This window comes from Triturus cristatus, chromosome 6, assembly GCF_964204655.1.
Source record: "Triturus cristatus chromosome 6, aTriCri1.1, whole genome shotgun sequence".
Lineage (NCBI taxonomy): Eukaryota > Metazoa > Chordata > Amphibia > Caudata > Salamandridae > Triturus > Triturus cristatus.
This window is the reverse complement of record NC_140589.1, coordinates 1,392,545,054-1,392,567,210: the sequence shown is the minus strand read 5'-3', so window position 1 is coordinate 1,392,567,210 and position 22,157 is coordinate 1,392,545,054. Positions and strand designations below refer to the sequence as shown.

At 45.7% G+C, this 22,157-nt stretch overlaps 1 protein-coding gene across 10 annotated transcripts in view; it reads left to right on the top strand.

Annotated features, from left to right (window-relative positions):
• Positions 1 to 22,157, top strand: part of KIZ (kizuna centrosomal protein) — a 765,937-nt gene that overhangs the window by 413,622 nt on the left and 330,158 nt on the right. The window lies entirely within an intron of this gene.

Here is a 22,157-nt window from a genome sequence, read left to right as displayed (position 1 = left end):
TTTTAAGGAAACCCTCTGCGCTATGATCATACTCATTGTGTGCTTCCATGGAACAGTGTAACTCTCACTATACATAGCTGTTAATCCTAACCCAGAACTTGACTTTACCCCTGACCCTAATCCTTATTGTAATCCATCACATACCAAACCCGAATCCTAGCTGAAATATCCTTTACGCCTACCTAAGTTTAATGACTTACCATTACCCTAACCCTCTCTGTAGGAAAGTGCTCCTTTCTGTCATGGTCACCACTACTTTTTGACACTGGTACTGATGTTTTTCAAACTGATGTGCACTGGGTCCCTGCTAACCACACACCCCAGTGCCAGTGCTCTTTCCTTAAAACAAGGTAGAATGTTCTAACTAGCACACAATTGGCACACACTTTGGCACCCCTGTAAGTCCTTATTAAGTTGTACCCCTGATACCTAGATCATGGGTACCAAAGAGGGTCCCTAAGGGCTGCAGCATGTATTATGCCACACTTAGGGACCCCCACTCAAATTGCATGCAGGCTGCCATTGCAGATTGCGTATCCTGGTGCAAACTATGAGTGACAAACACGACATGGCACACTCACTGTGTGCCATGCCAAAGTTACTGCATATAATATATGTCAGTCACCCCTACAACAAGCCTTGTTGCCCTAAGGCAAGGTGCATTATATTACATGTGAAAGCATTTCTGCATAAGTAGATATGCCTGTGTGCTGTCTAGTTCAATTACTTGATGGTACAAGGGAACAATGAAGCCATCTTAAGTATATGTACTGGGCACTGGTCATTCCGAGTTCCCCGGCTACATGATGGCTTCACTGAAACCTATAATGTTTGGTATCAAACACCTTGTCCTAATAAATCCATGCTGATTCCAGTATTGGATTTATTATGACATGCTCCCAGAGGGTACCTTATAGGTTCCCTCTGAAACCTACTAGTCTTCTAGTTTGCTGGCTGACTGATCCTGTCCAGCCTGTAACCACACATATCTGATCCCCTGCAGGTGAGAACTCACGCTCTCTGAGGACAGAAACAATGCCTGCTCCAGAGGAAGGTGTTAATGCCTCCTCCAGCAGGATGGCTAGTGATTTAGCATATCAAGGCAGGAGTTTCAAAGTCTCCGCCTCCTTTGATATGCAACCCTGGCTTCCCCCAGACCTGGGAGAGGTCACCTCCTGCACTGAGGCCCATTTAGCACCAGAACAGGCAGGAAATTAGCTGTGCAGTAGGCATGTTGCACCATCAGGCTAGTCACAACCCTAAGGTGGGTTGCTTGGTGTGCTCCATGAAAGAAGAGCTCCGCCATTTTGTTGTTGATGGAAATCAAAACCCTTGGGCAAGGTTATGCCCACTCCCCACAGGAAGTGGTCATTTAGAGGGTGTAGTGACTCCAAGGATAAGTAGCCCATTGGCTACTGCCCTTGATGCCTCTAACACCAGTATTTAGGTGGCCCCCTGAAACCAGGAATTCAGATTCACCTGCTCCAAGAAGAAGAAGGACAAAGAAGAACCAAAGACTGCAAGAGCTGAATATTAGCTGTGGACTTGGCGCCAAACCCTGCCAGCCTGCTTCTGTCACTACAATTGCAAAGGCACGACTTGTCCTGAAGCTGTGTATCCTCCAAAAGCCTAGAACAGCTGACAGCACTTCGCCAACCCATCAGCCTCTCCCTTGAAGTGGAGGAGCCACTTGCCTGCAGGCACCAACCCCAAAGTGCAGTTCACCGAACTGCTGTTCACCAAGTCCACTGACACAACAGCTGCCCAGGAGGAGGTCACCATGATCCAGGAGGTCAGATCTGTCTCCCCATCAAGTTTGAAGACACCATGACCCCCAGGAGCTGCCCTACACCATGTCCTTGGATACCGAACCCCTTACAGCAACCAAGGCTTGTTTAGTGTCCAGCCTGGACACCAACACCGCCAAGACTGACCTGCCGACAAGGGACGTCCGCTTCACTGAGGCCAGCACCAAGAGTGGCCCTGCTGCCCTGTTTTATACCCATCTCCAAGTCACCCAAAAAGTGATAGGCTCCAACGCATGCGACTCAAGGCCAAAATACCTCTGCACCCGCGCTGCACAGCCTGAGTCCAAGCCTACTGACAGTGCACCATTGCTCCAGACCCTCAAGCACTGAGCCCCTCTTTGGGTTCTAGCAGATTTGTTCCCAGGTCCCTACTTGCAACCTTTTTCTGCTCACAGGTTTCTCCATAGACTTCAGCGGTAGCGTTCGAGACTACCTTTGCGACCAGCACCTCTGCACCCGCACACTGCAGGACAGGTAACCCAAACCTGCTAATGGGTCTAAGGAGGTTGGCCCCTACTTACCTCAAGTCAAGAAGAACTACCTTGTAAGTTGATTCCAAGTGACCCTATGCGGTGTATGTTTCTCCCATAGGATAACATTACTACATTCAAGGCTCATGCTTCAAATCTGACAGCTGTATTTTCCAAGTGTTTTGAAAATCGCTAACTTGAAAAGTACTTACCTAGATCTTTGTGTCTAAATAAATATAGAAATATGTTATTTTCCTAAATTGGTGTTGGATTTTCTTATTGTGTGTGTGTGTTTTATTTATTGACTCTTTGTGTGCAACAAATGCCTAACACTCCTCTCTGATAAGCCTAAGGTTGCTCGAACACCCTACCACAAATAGAGCACCTTGGGATTGCTAGAGCAAGTCCCTGTCCACTAGTGAGGGATACCTGGACTCTGCACAGTGCACCTCATTTTGGTACACTATATGGAGAACCAGCTTCCTACACTCACTCATACATTGTGTTGCTCTAACTCTATAATTCATTTGTATTTCAACTTCTTTCATACTACACACAGAAAAATAATTTTATTTGGTCAATTAATTATAATTGATGCAAAGCATTACCCTTCATAAATCTTTAAAATCATTAAATAGCATGGAAGAAATTATGTGATTAATTAAAATTGATACAAAGCATTACCCATCATAAATCTTTAAAAACATTAAATAGCATGGAAGAAATTATGTGAAAATTATTTTTAAAGAATGGTAAAAATGTTCAACTCATCATGTATGTGCATTAAGTTTAATAAAAATATGATTGAAAAATTCCAGAAAAAAGAGTTCTGGCACATCTTCTGTGTTTAAACAATAGCTCAGTCGCCCTTGCAGATTCCTCTTTTTACAAAAAATGGCTATAACAGTTTCCACCTCCCTTGTCCTACTACTATGCAGCAGCTTTGATGGTTAATCAATGTCTCCTGATGATGAATGCAGAGTCTGCACTAATTAACCTCTTGCAGGTAGTTGAGCGAATTTCTTCTGCATTCTTTATAGAAAAGAGCTGAAATCTCATCCGAATGATGTTCTGTTGGTTTGCTCTCTTCATTGCTGCCTGTTCATACGCTTGTCTTGGTCATTTTTCGTATGATTTGCAAAGTATTGCACCTTTCCTATAAAGTGCAAGCATGTGATAATCCTTTATGTGTGAAAGTAGTGTTAAATTCTGCTTTATCAATGATTTTAATGCTAGATGGGAAGGTATCTTTGGCCATTCTCCTGTACCACCCAGGTCTGATTTAGTTTTACTTATGGCGGTCGCCCAAGGTTTTTTTTAGGGAAGTTGTCATCATGGAGAATGTAGTTTGCATATTTAATCTAATGGCAATATTTTAAGAAAGGCGAATTGATGGGCAAGTTCTTGATTTTGCAAGCCAGAGTCCTACCGTTTATGACAGCATTTTGTTGTGTTTGGGAGGCAGAAAAGTTCCTAAGAATTTACATTGCAGCCTGTCTTGGATCAATCCAATGTTTTACTGCTACCAGTAGGAAAGTGTTGTCAGACATTTTACTCTGATAACATTTAAAAAAGCTTCGGCTGATGGACTTCTGAGTTTTGCATTAATGCAGCAAATGGCAAAAGCGGTGGCGGAGGCCAAGAATTTTCTGCAGAAAGGTTGATATATCCAGGAGCTACCGCCTGATATCCCAATTCCTAAGTAGTTGTAAAGAGGTGCATTGTTTAGTTTCCTATTACACAGGGACCAGATTTTTTCAGCCCTTTTTTTGTATTTTCCAGAAATTCATGATTATTTTTTTTTTTTCGTTGGCTAATAATTTATTCTGTTGCTTGTATACGTTTAGCTCATTAAGAGCATGCTCCAGCTCTACCTTAGTTTCATCCAAGATAACTATATCGTCTGCATATTGCAGAATTTGTGCCTTGGGAGTTCCTGTGGTAGGTGAGAACACTTTTCCCCTGGGGAGAGCAATTGCCATTTCAGCTATATATAAAGAGAAGTATAAGGGAGCGAGGATGTATCCCTGTGTGGAACAAGTCTCAGTCATAATTGGTTCTGAAAAATGGTTTCCAGGGCAGGTACTTGTTCTCAGCCAGGTGTCTGTATAGAGTGATATAATTGGCTTAAGCAGGGTGGTCGAAATGGCCCATTTGGACCAAAGGATGTTGGATGGAATATTTAAATTAGTCTCAGCCACCAGTAATTACTCAGGCTGCATCCTAGTCCATCATTATTTTGCACACCATACCACCTCAGTTTGGACCCAGTTATATGCAAATCAGTCTTGACCTTGCTCCAATGGAAACCGTCACGCCCAAACTGCCAGGCCTGGTCCTCCCTGAACCGGAGCGCAAGCCACTCAGGACTGGCTCCATCCTAGTTGCTTTAATGTGGCCGTTCTCTAGCAGAGTTCTTACATATGCCTTTTCTTCTGCCTCGAGGAGGGATATAAGACGATAGTTTCTGGGATTAGCCCTATCTCCCTTTTTGTAGCTGGAAAAAAGGAGGGAGCCTTTCCGAGAATGCGAGACTTGTGCCAACTTGATTGGCTCATGGAATAGTGGATATAATCTGTTTGCCGAGCTTTCTGAATCTGAATTGTACACTGAGGTTCTGGTGCATTGTTTAATCTTAAGGATGTTATGGCTAACTTGAGCCATGCTATGGTGATTATTTCTTTGCTTTGGGTCATGTTAAGATTAGAATTCTTTTCATTGGTAGTGAAAGGATAATCCTCTGTCTTGTCACGCGAGCGGTATAAGGCGATGATGTGTTCTGACCAACTATGGAGGCCTACACTGTTCCCCTAGTGATGTGACTTTGGTGTGTCCAGGGCATTGATTGGTTCCCAAAATTTGCTTTAATTTTTTTATACGAATGAGCTTATAGATCAATTGCCACTTGCGTTCGTAATATTCTCCTTTCATTTCCCAGATAAAAAATTCTAAGTGCTTTTTAAGCTTGAAAATGTTGGGGCCATAGGGTCTAGTGTGAACGGTTTTCCTCCTAAAATGGATAGCAGTATGGTCGTATACCAATGACCAAGCAGTGACATGATAGACTCCAGTAATTATGCAGATATTTTATAAGCAAAGGAAAGATGTCTAGACACTATATGTGGTCGTCTAGTGCCACTAATAAATCCTTAACATCACTAAGAGTTTCCCAGGACTTTAGGATATTGGTCCCTATAGTGCTCCATTTCAGTCTTCTAAGTCCTGTGGCTGGGTTGATGCGTCCTATTACCAGAGGTATTTTTATTTTACATGGGGTTAAGTTGTTGTAAGTAGAATGTATTGCATGATGATCACTTTCATTACATGGCTTAATTTGGAATTTTGAGGAAAATAAATATAACTTGTTGGTTACGAAAATGTAATCTATGATTATAAACCTTCCTTCCAATGTGTAAATGTTTGTGGTGGTTTTGTCCATCATGTGACATGATGACAATGACCGCAGAGCAATTGTCCTGAAGCGTTTTTTTAAAGATTAATGCCAGATGCTTGAGCATGAAGGGGGTGGTATTTCTGCGCCTTCGCAATCGCAGGACAGGGTTTTGTCTGAGTTGCGCAGGTTGAAGTCGCAGCTGACAATGATTTTGTGACCAGGATATTGTAATGAAAGGTCCTCTAAGACTTTGCTGAGTTCAAATACTCTGAGTCTATGCAATTTTTATTTAGATACACTTATCAAAAATAGGGTTGGGATGGCTGTTGTAAGATTTTCCAAAATAATTGCCAGTGTAAAAGGACTTGTCTGCTGGGCATTGTATATCATAGTATCTATTGTGGTTGTAATATAGATACACATGCCCTTGATGGGTGTCCAAATCGTTTTAGTTTTTACAGTGGGTAGGTGAAACTCTTGTAATCCTTCCAGTGCAGGTGATGACACGCACCAAGTTTCTTGAAAGCATAATATGTCCTGACTTGTTAAACTTTTTAATGCTTCATGATTTTCAATGAGTTTGCCAAAGTCTGTAAGATTCCCTGAGATGACTGAAAGTTGTTTAGGTCTGGTGTAGTTGTCAGGAGGTTTGTTGCGACTTATGATAGGAATTTGAAGTGCATCGACTTCAAAGTTCAAGCTGCCAGATGACGGCTGATGATTCCATTTGACTGGTCCTATAGTTATCCTTGCCTAGCCATACAAATAATGTGCAGCTTGGTGTGAAGTTAATATTTGAGCGTCTTTTGGCCTGTCTCAAGATAGATGAAGGATGTTAAACTTTCGGGTTGGCTCTCAGGAGTAGCACTGTTAGATACTTTTCTGTTACCTCCCACTGAACCCTAATACCCCAATCAGCGAAAGTTGAAGATTTACTAAAAACAATATTCAGCTGTTCCTGGTGAGAACCTGGTGAGAACCAGGTGACAAGTGATCTCTCCATTCCTTGGGTCGCCTCCACTGGCATAAATTGTACTCTGGAGATATGTTCTGACCTGAGATGTAATAAACAAGGTAGACAAGATGTTTGTCCTGTTTAAGATATCATTATGTCCACATGAGTTGTACTTAGTTTAAAAAAACTGATTTAGTGCTTACTACTGTGTTAGTAGCCACTTTGATAAATTGTAGGCTCTGTCTCAGAATGAGGCCCGTTTGTGAGTAGCAGGCCTGTTGTAAAAGCAGATTGACAATCTGTTCTCAAATCATGTTGATAAGTAATACCTTGTTCTGGATTAGTAAATGGAGCTGCTGGCATCGTCTCTGGTTGGGCAGGCCTGCTAAGAGATGGTATAGATGACGGAACAATCGGTTGTCATTGAAACTTTGAGCTTATGCTGTCCTGAGAGATCAGTTTTCCCTAGCTTCGCTTTTGTTTCCTCTGGTACTTGTTGGTTGGGTATAAGCTTTTGACTCTCCTGTTTCCAGCAGCCCATTTACTGTTCTGGTGACACCGGTTGGTTCAATCGGGGAATAACTAAAATCTTTGGTTAGTGCAGCTTTCATTAACTTTGATAGTATTGTTGCTGAGCAGTTCATTCTTAGGTCGAATCATCTTGTTTGCTAAAGGCACCTTGGGGACATTCAGAAAGCTTCTTTGGGAATGCAGTCCTCCTATTGCTTACCATTGGCTTTGTGGTTTGTATCTCACATTTGCTTGGTTTCTATTTTCTGACCTTATTTGTTTTAGGCTGTCCAGCTTGAGTTCGTCCCTTCCGTAGAACTTACCTTGTTTACTTTCCTTCCACCAGTCTTCGATTTCTGTAAACAGGCCTTTAAATCTTGTTCCTATTTTGTCACATTTTCTGTGCATTCAAACACAGAGGTCAAATGTCAGGCTCTGTCTCCTTAAGGAGCTTAGTGTTTACTTTTCTTTCTCTGACTTCAAAGTGAGACAACTTATGTGACAATCATGCTGGCTACTGGGGGTGTGCTGGAGGAAGTCTGTGCAATACACAACAAATGTTAAATGTCTGTAAATGAACTGTGCAAATATTTATATATATCAGAATTAGGAAAGCACAAATGAAACACATTTTTGGGTCATTTTGAAGTGTGATAGAAACAAATATTTTAATACGATCAAAACAAATCAATACACTAGGTGATGGCATTTTCACACATTATCATTTGGGTGTTGTATAGTCTTATCAGTAAAACTGTGTCTGTGCAAATTTAAAGGTAATTTCAAGTGAAGATGTGTCTTCTGTAATGGCAGTGCGCTACCACACCATGCATACTCCACTTTACGTCACTCCACTCTACTTCCACTTCACTCTACTCTGCACCACTCTACTCTATGCCACTCCACACTCTACACCAGTCTACTCTACACCCCTGTACTCTAGGTCAATGCACTATAGGCCATTCTACTCTACTTTGCACCACTGCACTCTAAATCACTCCAGTCTAGTGCACTCCATGCCAAGTCACTCTAATCTACTCTGTACCACTGTACTCTACGCCACTGTACTCTGTGGCACTGCGCTGTATGCTATTGCAATCTACCCTGCACCAGTCGCTCTACTCCACTTCACTCTACTCTGAAACAATCTACTGTATGCTACTTCACTGTAAACCCTGCATTCTATCTAACTCTACGCTACTCCAATCTATGCCACTGCACTCAACGCTTCACCGTTGCACTCAATGGCACTCTACACTACTCTAGTACACTCTACGCCACTCTGCACCACTCTACTCTGCACCACTCTACTCTACACCACTGCACTCTACGCCACTACAATCTATGCTACGCCGCTCCACTCTATGGAATGGAATGGAAAAGCATTTGTAGAGGGCATGGCTACCCGGGAGCGTCCCAGCGCTAAGAACCGACACGGAGGAGGCAGCAGAACTAGGGAAACCGAAAAGTCTTCAGCTGTTTACGGAAAGCCAGATGATTGGGGACCGTGCGAAGATGTAGTGGCAGAGAGTTCCAGAGTTTGGAGGCATTATAAGAAAAATGCTGACCGCCACTTCTGGCCTTCTTGATCCTAGGGACCTCTGCAAGATGCATATCGTCTGATTGAAGTTTCCTATTTGCTTTATAAGGACGTATCATGGCTGAGTTAATAGGAGACCCGATCCCCTGCATCGACTTATGTGCCAGGCATAAGGCCTTGAATGTATTACATTCCTGCACTGGGAGCCAGTGGAGGGAACAGAATGCAGGTTTTGCCGATTGTCTGTTGGCGACTCCAGTCAGGAGTCTGGCAGCGCTGTTTTGAACAGACTGAAGTTTGGATACTACTGTAGTGGGAGCGCCCAAATATAGCGCATTCCCGTAGTCCAGTCTAGAAAGTATGAGTGATTGGACCAGTACTTTTTTTGTTTGGGAGGGAAGGAGGGGCAGAACTTTACAGGCCATTCTAAGGAGGCCATAGCAGAGGGCTGCCGTCTTCCTGTCCTGTGTCCTAAAGTTCAGGTCCTGGTCCAACCATATGCCCAGGCTCTTAATTTCTGAATTTGGGACCGGGGGTGGCCCCATGCCAGCAGGCCACTATGCCACTACACTCTACTCTAAAACAATCTATTCCGTGCTACTGCACTCTACTCCCTATGCAACACTCCACTCCGTCTCACTCTACTCTAAGCCACTGCACTGTACCATTTACCGCTCCGCTCTATGCCACTTCACTCTGAAACAATCTGCTGTACGCCACTGCACTCTACACCACTTTACGCCACTCCACTCTACGGCACTCCACTCTACCCTTCGCCACTCCATTCTACATCACTCTACTCTGCACGTCTCTACTCTGCCCAACTCTATTCCACTGCAGTCTATGCCATTATACTCTACAACAGGCTACTTTATGCCACTGCACTCTTCGCCACTCTATTCTACTGTGCACCGCTGCACTCTATGGCTCTCTACTCTATTCCACTGCACTCTATGACCATGCATTTTACGCCAATCTACACCTATGACCCTCTACTCTGCAACACTGCACTCTATGCCCCATACGCTGCACTACTGAAATGTATGCCTCTGCCCTCTAGTCTGCACCAATCTATTCTATGCCACTCTACTACACTATAAACCAGTGCACTCTACGCTGTTACACTCTGCCCCAATCCACTCAATGCCTCTCTAATCTACTCTGCACCATTGCACTCTGATGCTTCACTCAACACCACTCTATTCAACTCTGCGCCACTGCACTCTACACCACTCTACGCAACTATATTCTACCCTGGACCACTCTACTCTACCCTACACCACTCAATGCCACTTGACTCTACTCTGAAACAATCTACTCCATTGTAAAGTCCTCTGCATCTGAGCCAGAGACCGAGGGTGCGTCTCTGTAAGATGGGTTTCAAGCCGTGTGATTTTGTTCCATGGAGCTGTGGCACCACTGCTGATCTTGCTTCTTCAGCTTGTGCCAGGGTTAGTCTGACTTGACTCCTCCTCTGTCGGGTCTTTCTGGTTCTTCACCAGTTCAGTTAAGTTGGATTTGCAGCTCAGCTCTCGAGGCGCTTTATTTTGTTCTTAACTATTCCCATGCTGCTGCATCGACAGCTGTGAAGAAGTGGGTTGTTCCCTCAGTCATGACTCTGAGCTTCAGTACAAATAGCAACATATACTTGAGTTCTCAGAACCTGTGCTTCACCACAAGGAAGATATTGCACTCCTGCTGTACAGCTTGGGAGTAGTTAGGAAAGGTAATGGCTGTTGCATTCTCAAAATCTCTGGATGACAACTGCCTTGCAAGCTGCAGGATCAGGTGTCAATTGTTATAATACAGAGACTAAGCTATGACTGACTTCAGATGGTCTGCAGAAGGTGGTTAGGAAACCAGGGTCCTGGGCATGCCATCAGTTGTAAAGAATGTCTTCTTTGTGGCTATTATCTTTAGTAAAGCAAACGCAAGGAGATGATGGACGGAGCTCTGAAACTTTTCAGACACTCACCCCCAGTCACAGATCTGGGTTGAATCCGTCATCATTCTTTAGCTCACTTTGCCACCCCAGTTCAGACACAGCTATATGCAAATCAGTCTTGACCCTGTGCCTCATGGGAACAGTCCAGCCCGAACTGCCAAGCCATGTCTTTCCTGGACCGGAAACAAGCATCCTGGGACCGGTTTCGGGCTAACTGCCCTCATCAGCCAGGCTAGCTTGAATCCAGTGGCAAAGTGAGCAAGGGACCCACGTCTGGGCATACCCTGCCAACTTAGGGTAAACAAAGCAAACACAAGGAGATGATGGACGGAGCGCTGAAACTTTTCAGACACTCACCCCCAGTCACAGATCTGGGTTGAATCCTTCATCATTCTTTAGCTCACTTTGCCACCCCAGCTCAGACACAGCTATATGCAAATCAGTCTGGACCCTGTGCCTCATGGGAACAGTCCAGCCCGAACTTCCAAGCCATGTCTTCCCTGGACTGGAAACAAGCATCCTGGGACTGGTTTCGGGCTAACTGCCCTCATCAGCCAGGCTAGCTTGAATCCAGTGGCTAAGTGAGCAAGGGACCCATGTCTGGGCATACTCTGCCAACTTAGGGCGAACAAAGCAAACACAAGGAGATGAAGAATGGAGCGCTGAAACTTTTCAGACACTCACCCCCAGTCACAGATCTGGGTTGAATCCTTCATCATTCTTTTTTTTTTTTTTTTTGCAAAAACAATTTTTATTGCATCACTCAATCACAATTGCCATCTGCAATAACCATCAAATCCTTGGTCGTCTCCCAGTATCGGACACCATTGCATAGTACGGTGTAGACCACTTCCCACTACCAATGCACTGTCCTCCAACACTCCCCAACGTAAATGTTCCCTCCCCCCACCCACATGTCAGTGTGCCAGAGCCCCAGGTACCGGGATAATGCTAACTCACAATTAGCCGTGTTAGCGGCCGCGGACTAGCCCCCAGCCCCATGGTCAGGCGCCGAGCGGAAAGGAGAAGGGAGGCCCTCCCGTCCTCATGCAAGATCCATCAGCAGCCTCTCCCCAGCTACGCTGCTACCTGCTGCTCCAGTGCGTCGGTGTCCTCCTCTGCTTCTGTGCCCCACCCTCGGAGGTCAACCACCAGCGCTTCCCATGCATGTGCCATGGCTAACGCCTTTTCATCATTGCCCCTCAGCGCTAGTTGCAGCCTGAGCGTGCTCTCGCTACCCGCCCATTTGGTGAAGGCAGCTCTCCACCCCGCGAAGCTGGGACCCATGCTCGATTTCCAGTGTAGGGTAATTTAGCCACCACCAGCCCTAAGTCGCAAAACTTGCTCGTGACTTTCGTGCGCCGTGTGTGGGGAAACCATAGCAGCAAACAGACTCCCATTTTCACCCCCAAGTCCCGCCCCGTCACTTGGGTCAAGCAGTCGATGACCTCCCCCCAGTAGCAGCTTAGGACGCCACAGAACCAAAACATGTGTTTAAAGTCAGCCCCCTCCTCCCCACAGCGAGGGCACCGCGGAGTGGGACCCCCAAAATATTGAAATAATTTAGCTGGCGTCAGATATGCTCTATGCAAGATAAAGTACTGCACCAATTGAAACCGGGCATTACGTGTGCTCTTCCAGGCCCGTCTCTGCAGTGTGGGCCACGTCAAGTCCGGGATAGGTGAATCCTTCATCATTCTTTAGCTCACTTTGCCACCCCAGTTCAGACACAGCTATATGCAAATCAGTCTTGACCCTGTGCCTCATGGGAACAGTCCAGCCCGAACTGCCAAGCCATGTCTTCCCTGGACCGGAAACAAGCATCCTGGGTCCGGTTTTGGGCTAACAGCCCATATCAGCCGGGCGAGCTTGAATCCAGTGGCAAAGTGAGCAAGGGACATCCTTGTGTTTGCTCTATTATCTTTCGCAACCAGTTTTCCAGGAATTGTTCCATGTTCAGGTAAGCCAATGATCTATATGTTACATCTGGATTGATTCTTTTGGTATCCTGAGCTCTGTACTCCGATATTGGATGCCCACGATCATGTTTGCCATCTGCTTTCTCATTGCTGTCACCTCAGGTGCATTGGTTGCTATAGTTCCTTCGATGTTTATAATCATGGTTCTCATTTTGTATTGAGCCACATGCAGCAGGTGAAGGTCCACTGACGGGACATCTGTTTAGCCTTCCTTTGTAATTATAAAATACTATATAGTCTATGCGAGCTGGCCCGCTTTGTTATCAGTGATTGGGGCGTAATGCAGGCATTGTATGGCACAATCTATGGGTTTCTTCTTGGTGCTTGACATCTGGGTGAAGGACATCAGCATCCTCACACCTGTTCATTTTGGTCCTCTACAAAGGTTAGCGATAGAGGTGTGAGTTTCCTCAATGGGGCACAATTGCCACTGGGGTCACCAGCACCTGGGGAAGATGGAGGTCTGCATAGCCCTTTACACAAAAAGGCAAGGATGCCCTTGATAATGTGATAGGCATCTGTGGTCTCACGCAATGGCACAGCTGCAGTACAGTTTCTCCTCATTTTACCTGCACAGGCTGACTGAATCCAGTAAGAGTTGTTAACTTTCAGCTTAGAGTTCATGCTAAGTTGGGGACCAAAAACAATGTTGGTGGCTGCTCTCTTCAATCTGTAGCTCAACTAGAAGGTCAAGCACCTGTCAAGTGCAATTTCCGTGTGGGAGCCAGACAGTGTCTGGAGGAAGAGGGGTAGAATTGGTGCAATTGGCCTCACCCCCATTTAGCATCGTACCAGAACAGGTGCGCTCCAAGCGAGAATGCAGGCCCTGACATCCACTCTTGGATGCCATCCTGGATAGTATACTTTTACTCATTAGAGATTGGGGAAAGGAGCACCAATATTCAATGACTCCTCTTTGCCTTTCATTATCTTCTGGTGATGTTTTGGGGCCTGGTGTCCCATAGTCTGTTTAGTCCGACTTCCGAAAGTGGTGGGAGGAAGCGCCAGTGCACATCTTCTTTGTGATTGTCAGATGGCAGGCCTGTATCTTAGGCTCAAGTACTGCCTGTTGCCGCCCAGCGAGTCTTGTGGCCCAGATAATGGCTGGGTCTTGCTTTGCCCCAAGGTTGCTCTTCCCTCAAATAGGGCCACTGTATGGTCCCACCTGGCATCATTCAGTGCCCCCAGAGCTAGAGATGTACTTCCACTGAGTCATGCTCAACCCAGTGGGCTGTTGCAACCTGCATAGTGAGGGCCAGCTGCTGTCCTGGGAAGGGAGGTAAGGTGTGGCAAAGGGTTGTGGAGGCAGGCGATTGCTCTTATATTCAGCAGGATGACACTGTAGGAGAAATGCTAGGTGGGAACAACCAGTCTACACTTCATCACTCCTTCAAGGTTAGCTCCATCCTTCTAGGTGCAGTATTTTTCTTGCTAATGAACTTGTCCACAAATGCCATAAAAAAACAAATGAGTTTCTAAAGATGTTTGGAAACAGCTCTTCACATTTAATATTGCTGTAAATTCCTGTCAGATTTATAATTACATCTTCATATCCTAACGCCAGTTTGGGATTTACCTTAATCAACAGTTCCCTGTGTTGAGCCAATTTAACTAAACATTAGCGTTCCATTGCTGCATACAATTTGTCACGAATCTTCTGGGTCTTGAATTCTTAACTGATCTTGAAACATCGTAATACATCAATAGGCTTGTTGCCATTTCCATTTAAATGAATATCAGGTGGGTATCGGACAACATCCCTAAACGAATCCTTCCTCTCATCTCCAATTAGGGTGTACCACACTCCTGAAACTGGCAATACTCGTTTGGGTATCATCTTTGCTTGACTTTCCTACCTTACAAATTTTTAGCATGCCTTTTCTGGTAAGGTTTTCATCTTGTACTTCTTTAAAATGTTCCCGACCTCTATTCCAATCGAGCTTTCATTAATTCCTTGCATTTTTTACCTTTGGACATACAGGCATTATGGCCCTTCCCTTTGCATTTTTATTTGCTCAGCTGCAGGACAATTTGTGTCAGCAGTAACTTGCCCTTCTCTTCCACACCAGAGACTTGTAGAATCTCTAGAAATATTTGCTTCACGTTTATTCTGTGAATTTCTATTTGCCCTGGTGCTTGTTAGCGCCAGCAGTCTTGAATTTTCCCTTCACTTTCTGTGCATCTGTTTATACTCCTTCAGTTAGTGACAGCTCTTTCTTACCATGGGTATGTTGTCTCAAAACCAATGGCAGGTTTAGGGTCCAAAAGTGGCACCAGCTGGGTTTTGATCCATGTCCCCTGCATCGGGAGGTGTCCTGCATGTTTCTGTACAGATGACACCTCTTTGCGAGTTTGAGGTCCAGTTACTGGGCAAGCATGGCTCCATTCCTCCTCTCCCACATAAGCTCCCTCATCACCATTGAAATGTCATAATGATCAAGTCTGAATGCCACAACTATTGAAGTTAAAGTAAGGTTTATTGAAGATGTAAATGATCCTTCCTGCATGAGAGTGGAACTGCTAACAACTGCCACTCTGGAAGTTCTGCATTTTCTCCCCCTTGCCCCCAAAACGTTCTAATGTTCCGCAAGAATGCCATGTTTTGACAACAGAATGACATAATTGCCTAGTGCAATGTGGATATCAAAATATATTTTTTGGTAAATTGCTGGTGTCCTTTGGGGGTGGTTTACTGTCCACTCATATTTGTCTGTTAGATTTTGTGGAATCCCACTTTAAACCTTGTATGTATACATACAAGTACTAGTTACATAATAGCTATCCTGTTTTGTATGAAATGTGACATTCGAGTAAGGACGTTACATATACACCTAGGAAAGCCATCAGTGCTCCTTAATTGTAGATCCTCTTGTGTTCTCTATCCTTGGAGATGAATACATTGGTATGTAAGTGTCCATAAAAAGCCTTTCTGTGTATCATTTTTTATTAAATATAAACCTCCTCCACTGCTATTGTGATTGCTACCTGTGGTAAAAATATATATACATATGGCTTTCTTGAACTCCGGTGCCAAATGCATACAGGCAGACATCATGACTCTCTCTTTAGCCTGATGTTAGGGATACAATCTCTAAAAACCTCCATAGAAATCCATCAACATCAGTATGGATAAAGTGCAGGTGAAAATAAGTGATGAAAAAGTTCCATCTGCATGGCATTAATAAATGGTCAGAGGACATTGAAACCAGGATGAGATAGGATGAGATACCTAACAAGTTATCGTTCAAAACTGAAAAAGCTGACGCTTAGAGACCTTTGTGTGGAATACTGTCAAGACCTTTAAAATGTCAGAAATCAGACTCTTATTCAGAATTCTGCTGAAGCAAGACTACAGAAAAGCGTCAGGAAAAGACACTACAGTGAATTGTGACATCCTACCCCAAGCTGTCTAGCAAATTACAGGTGCAAAAACAAATAGGCCTGGAAGCTCTGTAAGATGTGGATGTGGAGACTAAGACAAGCCTTTATAGCTGGGGCAGCAAAACTCAGACCATTGGGGTCAGGGACTGGTTTCCCTTCTGGTCTACAACAAGCCGCGCAAACACAGAAGATGACGCTTGGCAACTGAGGTTGTTGGGTTCCCTCTGGTTCTGTCCAAGTCAGCATCCCTTTGGCATTCCCACACGTTTGTTGTATTTTCCTTTCCTCAATTCCCTTGTCAAATAGTTCCCTCTTAGGCAGGACATTTGGCGCGTCTCCCTCTATTTGGTCCACTTACTGAAGATTCAGAGGCCAAAGACTGGCTTTACTGATGCTTCCCCCCTTTCTGTTCTCTTGGGAGTTTCTGGCAGCAGGGGACTTAGTTACAGCGGATCTTCTACCTGACCCTGACAAACACAGTTCTGAGTTTTAGCTAATGGAGAGGATGATCTGCAATACAGGTTTGATTATAATGCATGTTAGACCTGGCATCATTGGCATGGGTTACCACTGTATTTTTGCCTTTGCCTCCTATGTTTTAGCTGTGTGTTGGACTTCGTTTTTCTGATCCAGATGCTTTGGGCACTTTGCCACTGATGTTCAGTGCCAAAGTGCAGGTGCTCCCTTTGTAAATTGTTGTTATGGATTGGTGATTCCATGACTGGCATATTTGATTTACTAGTCAGTCCCTAGTACAGTGCACTGTGCATCCCCAGAGCCTGTAAATCAAATGCTGCTGGTGGGCTGTAGCACTGATTGTCCCACCCACCTAAGCAGCCTGTAAATGTAACTCAGGCCTGCAATTGCAGAGCCTGTGTGCAATCTGGTACTGCCATGTCGACCTGGCAAGTGCCAGGCCCTAACCTTCCCTTTTCTTACATGTTAGTCACCCCTAAGGTAGGCCCAAGGTACCCTTGTGGGCAAGGTGCAATGTATGTGAAAGGTAGGACATGCCCTGATGTGTGTGGCATGTCCTGATAGTGTGTTTCTGCCAATTTCGTTTTTCACTATTGCAAGGCTACCTGTTCCCATAGGATAGAATGGGGAGTTTTCTTATAACATCTTATAAACATAACTACCCCAGGGAACAAGATAGGAAAATAACGTTCAGTATGCCTGAATGTTAAAATGCATTTTTTAGTAAGGGTGATTTTTGCATTCAGTGTTTGAAAATACCACTTTTAGAAAGTAGGTATTTTCTGGCTCAGCCATCCAAGTGTGCCTCTGCTAGGATATGGATTGACTGTCTGGCTTTGGAGGGACAATGGCTGGGGAGGTGCAGTGGCTCCAGTGTCTGATGAGTCAGGGCTGGGCTAAATAGACCTGGGCTGCATTTAGAGTAGGGGGAGGAGATTTCCTTTCACCTGAATGGGCCTGGTCTGCCTTCCACAATGCTGTCTCCACCTCCTACCAGGAAGCTGCACCAGTGAGGACAGAACTGGTTTTGGCTGGGCACAGACACTCTCTGCCTTCAGAGAAAAAGTATTTTGATGTATTAATATTGGGGCCCAGACCCCAGAATGTTCGATCACTTTTTGACTTCAAGAGGAACCCCTGGCAAGGACAAGAGCTGGAGAAACTGGAGGAAGAGTACTGCCCCTTTGCTGTGTGCTTTCTGGGGTTGGCCTGCAGTGGCTGTTTCTGCCAAGGAGAGGAACTGTGTTTGTATTCTGCTTGAGAAAGTATATCCCAGGGCTTGAAGTGAAGCTTGCCCCCTGTTCAAGAGGTCTCAGGAACAGCAAGGACCTCACCATCCTTCTGGGCACAGTCTCTGGTTCCGCTGGTTCCAGTATCCGCAGAAGAAAAGGGCAACTGGCTCCGTCACTGAGTCCGTCGCAGACTCCGTGTCCTGAAGGTACCGCAGAGAGCACTGCCTTGCTTCGCAGCGCAACCCGGGTCTCCGTCAACAAGCCGCTGCTTACACCGCGTCCTGTGGGCAGCGCACTCCGCACCGCTTCGCTGCACAGACATCACCGACTCCAACATCAACCGGGTCCGTCGCTGCACCATGACCTGCCAGCACTGCATCGAGTACCGCCTCACTCTTCAACGCAAGTCTTGCTCTCACCGACTCGGTCAACGAGCCACTGCCTGCACCGAGTTGTGAGGACACCACCCGCTGCAACGCTTCCATCTCACATCGCAACGGCGACGGTTGCCCCAGACTTTCTCGTACCATTGTGTCGGCCGCAACAAGAAAGGTACTGACTCCGAGTCTGTCAACGCTTTCGCTAACCCGTACTGACGCGGTTGGCTGGAGTTGTTAGACTTTGTTGCGTTCAGTATCGTGGTAGGGTAGCCCCAAAAGAGCTACCGAGTCGGAGGAACTGTTTTTCACTTTATTCCTGCAATTTAAAGGTTATTTGTCACAGTAACTATTTTTACAGTATTGTATGTTGGATTTTTGTAGTTTTTGGTCTTGTTGGTTTAGATAAAGTTTTACTCATTTTTCTAAACTGGTGTGGTGTTCCATTGTAGTGTTTTAACTGTGTTACTGTATGCATTCACAAATGCTTTACACACTGCCTCTGAGATAAGCCTGTCTACTCGTGCCAAGCTACCAAGGGGGTGAGCAGGGGTTATTTTAGAAGTGTATCCCCCTTACCCTGACTAGGAAGAAGGGTCCCTACTTGGACAAATGTGCAACCCTTTGCCAACTAGGGACTCCCATTTCTGACAATGCGTTTTGTGTATTCTGATATAAAAACTCGAATTTTAGTGAGAAGGTCCTTGTGAACACCTGTGGCTTGCTGAGCCTTATTGCCATTAGGACCTAGCCCCCTCTCGCTCTCTCTCCCTCGCTCCCTCCCTCTCTCTCTACCTCTCTCCCTCTACCTCCCTCCCTCTCCATCTCGTTCCCTCTCCCTCTCTTTCCCTCTCCCTCTCTTTCCGTCTCTTTCTCTCTCTCCTGTTACCCTGCTTTTTACCCAAGTTAGCAGTATCTTCAGGCACGTTTCTCTTCATGCTGAGGGTACACTGTCTTGGGGAGATAGGCTGATTATCGCTACTCCTGAGAAACCATAACTAGCTTCAATGTGTGATATAAAACAGGAGCAAAATCATTAATCATCACCTTTAGGGTATTCTTGACCGTAAAGAACATACTGTTCCAAAAGAAAATCATAAAAGCCAGCTGCTTCCACAATTATAGAGATTCTCAGTTACTGTCTCTTATGTTCAACTGTGTGACCTAGTAACCAATCTAATTACCTATTAAAATAAGGTTGTAACTGTAAGCGTGTTGCAGCTGTAGAACACACAGTCTACTACATTACAAATTATCTTTTTTTTTTTTAAGCAAGATGGCGGCCGTTTAGGAGGCCAGCAGCAGCACTAGCGATGCATGGTTGTATAGTTTAGGCAAAACACCGTACAGTAAAAGGAAATTTCGCTCACCGATTTAGAGGCCCCCCCCATGTGGAGATCTCGGCGTTGCTGTCACAGAGACTGGGTAGCCTGGATCGAAGTTGGATTACGGATCCTCAGGCGTGCCGGAGTGAGGCATCTGTTCCGTCTGGAACATCGTCGGCCGGTGATCCGCGGAATGGGTCCGAAGGCAGCCGCAAATTCCACTGCTTCTAAGCTGGTGGGGAGTCGAAAGCCGTGAGGTGAAAACCCAGCGGAGCATGACTCCCTGGATCAAACACCGGGACGCTTGCAGCAGCCTCAGACTTCTGTCGCCGTCCCTCCAGTGGTGAAGAGAGGGAGAGGCGGGGGAACAGGGAAACTTCGTCCTGCCGGCCCCTCGGTGGCTGAGCTTCTACAACGCCCGAAGGAGGCACAGTTGGGAGCAGTCCTTGGGGAGAAGAGTAAACAAACGTAAAGTCAGGAGGTGAGCCGGGAAGAGATTCGGGACACTCACCGTCTAGAGGAGTAGCAGATGATCTGGCTAACGGTAGGCAATTGGGAGAGGTGGACGCTCCCCGCTAGCTGTGGAGGGAAGGAGGGAGAGCGCCTCGGTGGCTGAGAATGGGGATAGTGTTGAATCTGCGGAAATCGGGGTGGCACCACCGGTCTCCTCGGAACCTCATGCTGCCGTAGCAGAGCATGTAGAAGCTGGTAATAAGATGGTTACTGACTGTGGAAATTCAACAAAGGATAGAAAGTGTAGCTCATAACCCCAATAACCCCAATATAGTGGCTTGGGGAAGCGACTTAAACTTGGTAACAGACCTGGTAGTAGGGGATAAAAATAGAGGAGAAATGGATAAAGAGCCAAGTGACTGTTTCTTTTTGGTCTCAGAGGGGGCAGAATGGTCGGAGGATGGGTAAAACACATCATCGGGGGCAAGTAATTTAGACACTGACCCTGAGGATAGTGACAAAGTACAACAGCAAAAAAAATTAACCAACGCCACGGTACACAAAGACGTGAAAGAAAGGATTTAAAGTGGGATTATTCATCTGCAACTCAGTTGTCTGGTTCTTTGTCTGGCACAACCCCTATAAAGGTAAGCTCGGCTCCTCCTACATTGGAAGTAAAACACCTGACTATTCTATCGCACAGGGAAGAAACGTGCCAAGACAGCCGGAAAGCGCAGGCTGCTATGAGGAAAATGCATGGGGTTGTTAGGAAGCTCTCCAAATCTTGTGTTAATATAGGGGAAAGGGTGACTAACTTCGAGGCAAGAATTGTTTCTACGGAATCAGAGGCGGCGAGCGCTGCGACCCAGGCGGAAGCTCAAGGCTTCCAAATCAAAGATATTCAATGGAAACATGAGGAGTTTGAAAACAGACAGAGAAGGAATAATCTCAGGGTGCTGGGGATCCCAGAGGGGGTAGAAGGGTCTGACACCAGGGCTTACATAATAGAGTTATTTAAATCCTCGTTCCCCGAGCTATCAGACTGGAACTGGGCAGCAGAAGTCCAGAGAGCACATCACACTCCTTTTAAACCAAGGATTCAAGCAAGAGAAGGGTCCAAGCCACATGCGATACTTGTGTTCTTTGGCAATTTCCTACCCCACCAGGCAATCTTAGATAAGGCAAGACCCGAGTCTAAGAGAATAAGCAGGGAGGTCTCGTTCTTTGCCCTCCCGGATTTTTGCCACACTACGGTGGAGAGACGTTGGAGGTTAAGGTAGCTTATAAAACCCTTTCAGGAGAAAAAACATCCAGATCTATCTGATAAATCCAGCTCAGCTTAAAGGGATCTATGATGGGAAGACACGATACTTCACGTCAGAAATAAAAGCAAAGGAATATTTGGACACTATGGACAAATAAGATAATGATGTGGGGCGGAACAAAAGAAAGGGAAAAAAATAAAAAATAAAGGAGGGCGGAAATTTATGATACATACGTCTTTCATGTCAAAAGAGATATAAGTTTTTACCCCGAAGTGTAAGGTGTCTAAAAAAAATATATATGTTCGAGGCATGTGGGCTGCTGAATTCATATCTGTGCATAGATCGCCGCCTAGTGTTGGGTCCGGATGTTTGCACGTTGTTGTCCTGGAAGAGTCTTCGAAGTATCCGGAGATAGGTGACTCCTCCCCTGGACCACAGTGCGCATGGGCATCCTCTCCATCCTCAGATTGTTTTTTTCCGCCATTGGGTTCGGATGTGCTTATCTTAGCTCAAGTTAGGAAAATTTAGTTTAAGGCCAAAAGGCCTTTAGTTTTCGTCGGTAATGTTCCCGCTCGGTATCGACAGCTTTCTTGCTTAGTTTAGCAAACTTCTTCAAGTTTTTTGGATCCGTTTAATCCGACCATCAACCTTACATCGACGATGGAATCGAGGACCCCATTCAAACGTTGTCCTGATTGCCACGCCAAATATCCACATATCGACGTCCACCCGGTGTGCAACAAATGCCTCTCGCCGGATCACGACGAATCGAAATGTACGGCCTGTGCCCGATTCAGATCCAAGAAGACTCTCCGGAATCGACGGGCAGCGAGATTAGAAGCGCAGCAATTGGCACCGGCCCCGGCCAACATCTTCAGCACCGAGGACGAGGATGTTGAAAGCGTGGAAGACATGAACTACAGCCCCGCTTCCGAACACGATTCCCGATCGGAAGACGCCGATGAAGCGCTTTTTCACAGGGAAGAAGCCGACGATGAGGTAGGAGACTACGATGAGGCCTTTGGGGCCGAAGAAGATAGCTCTGG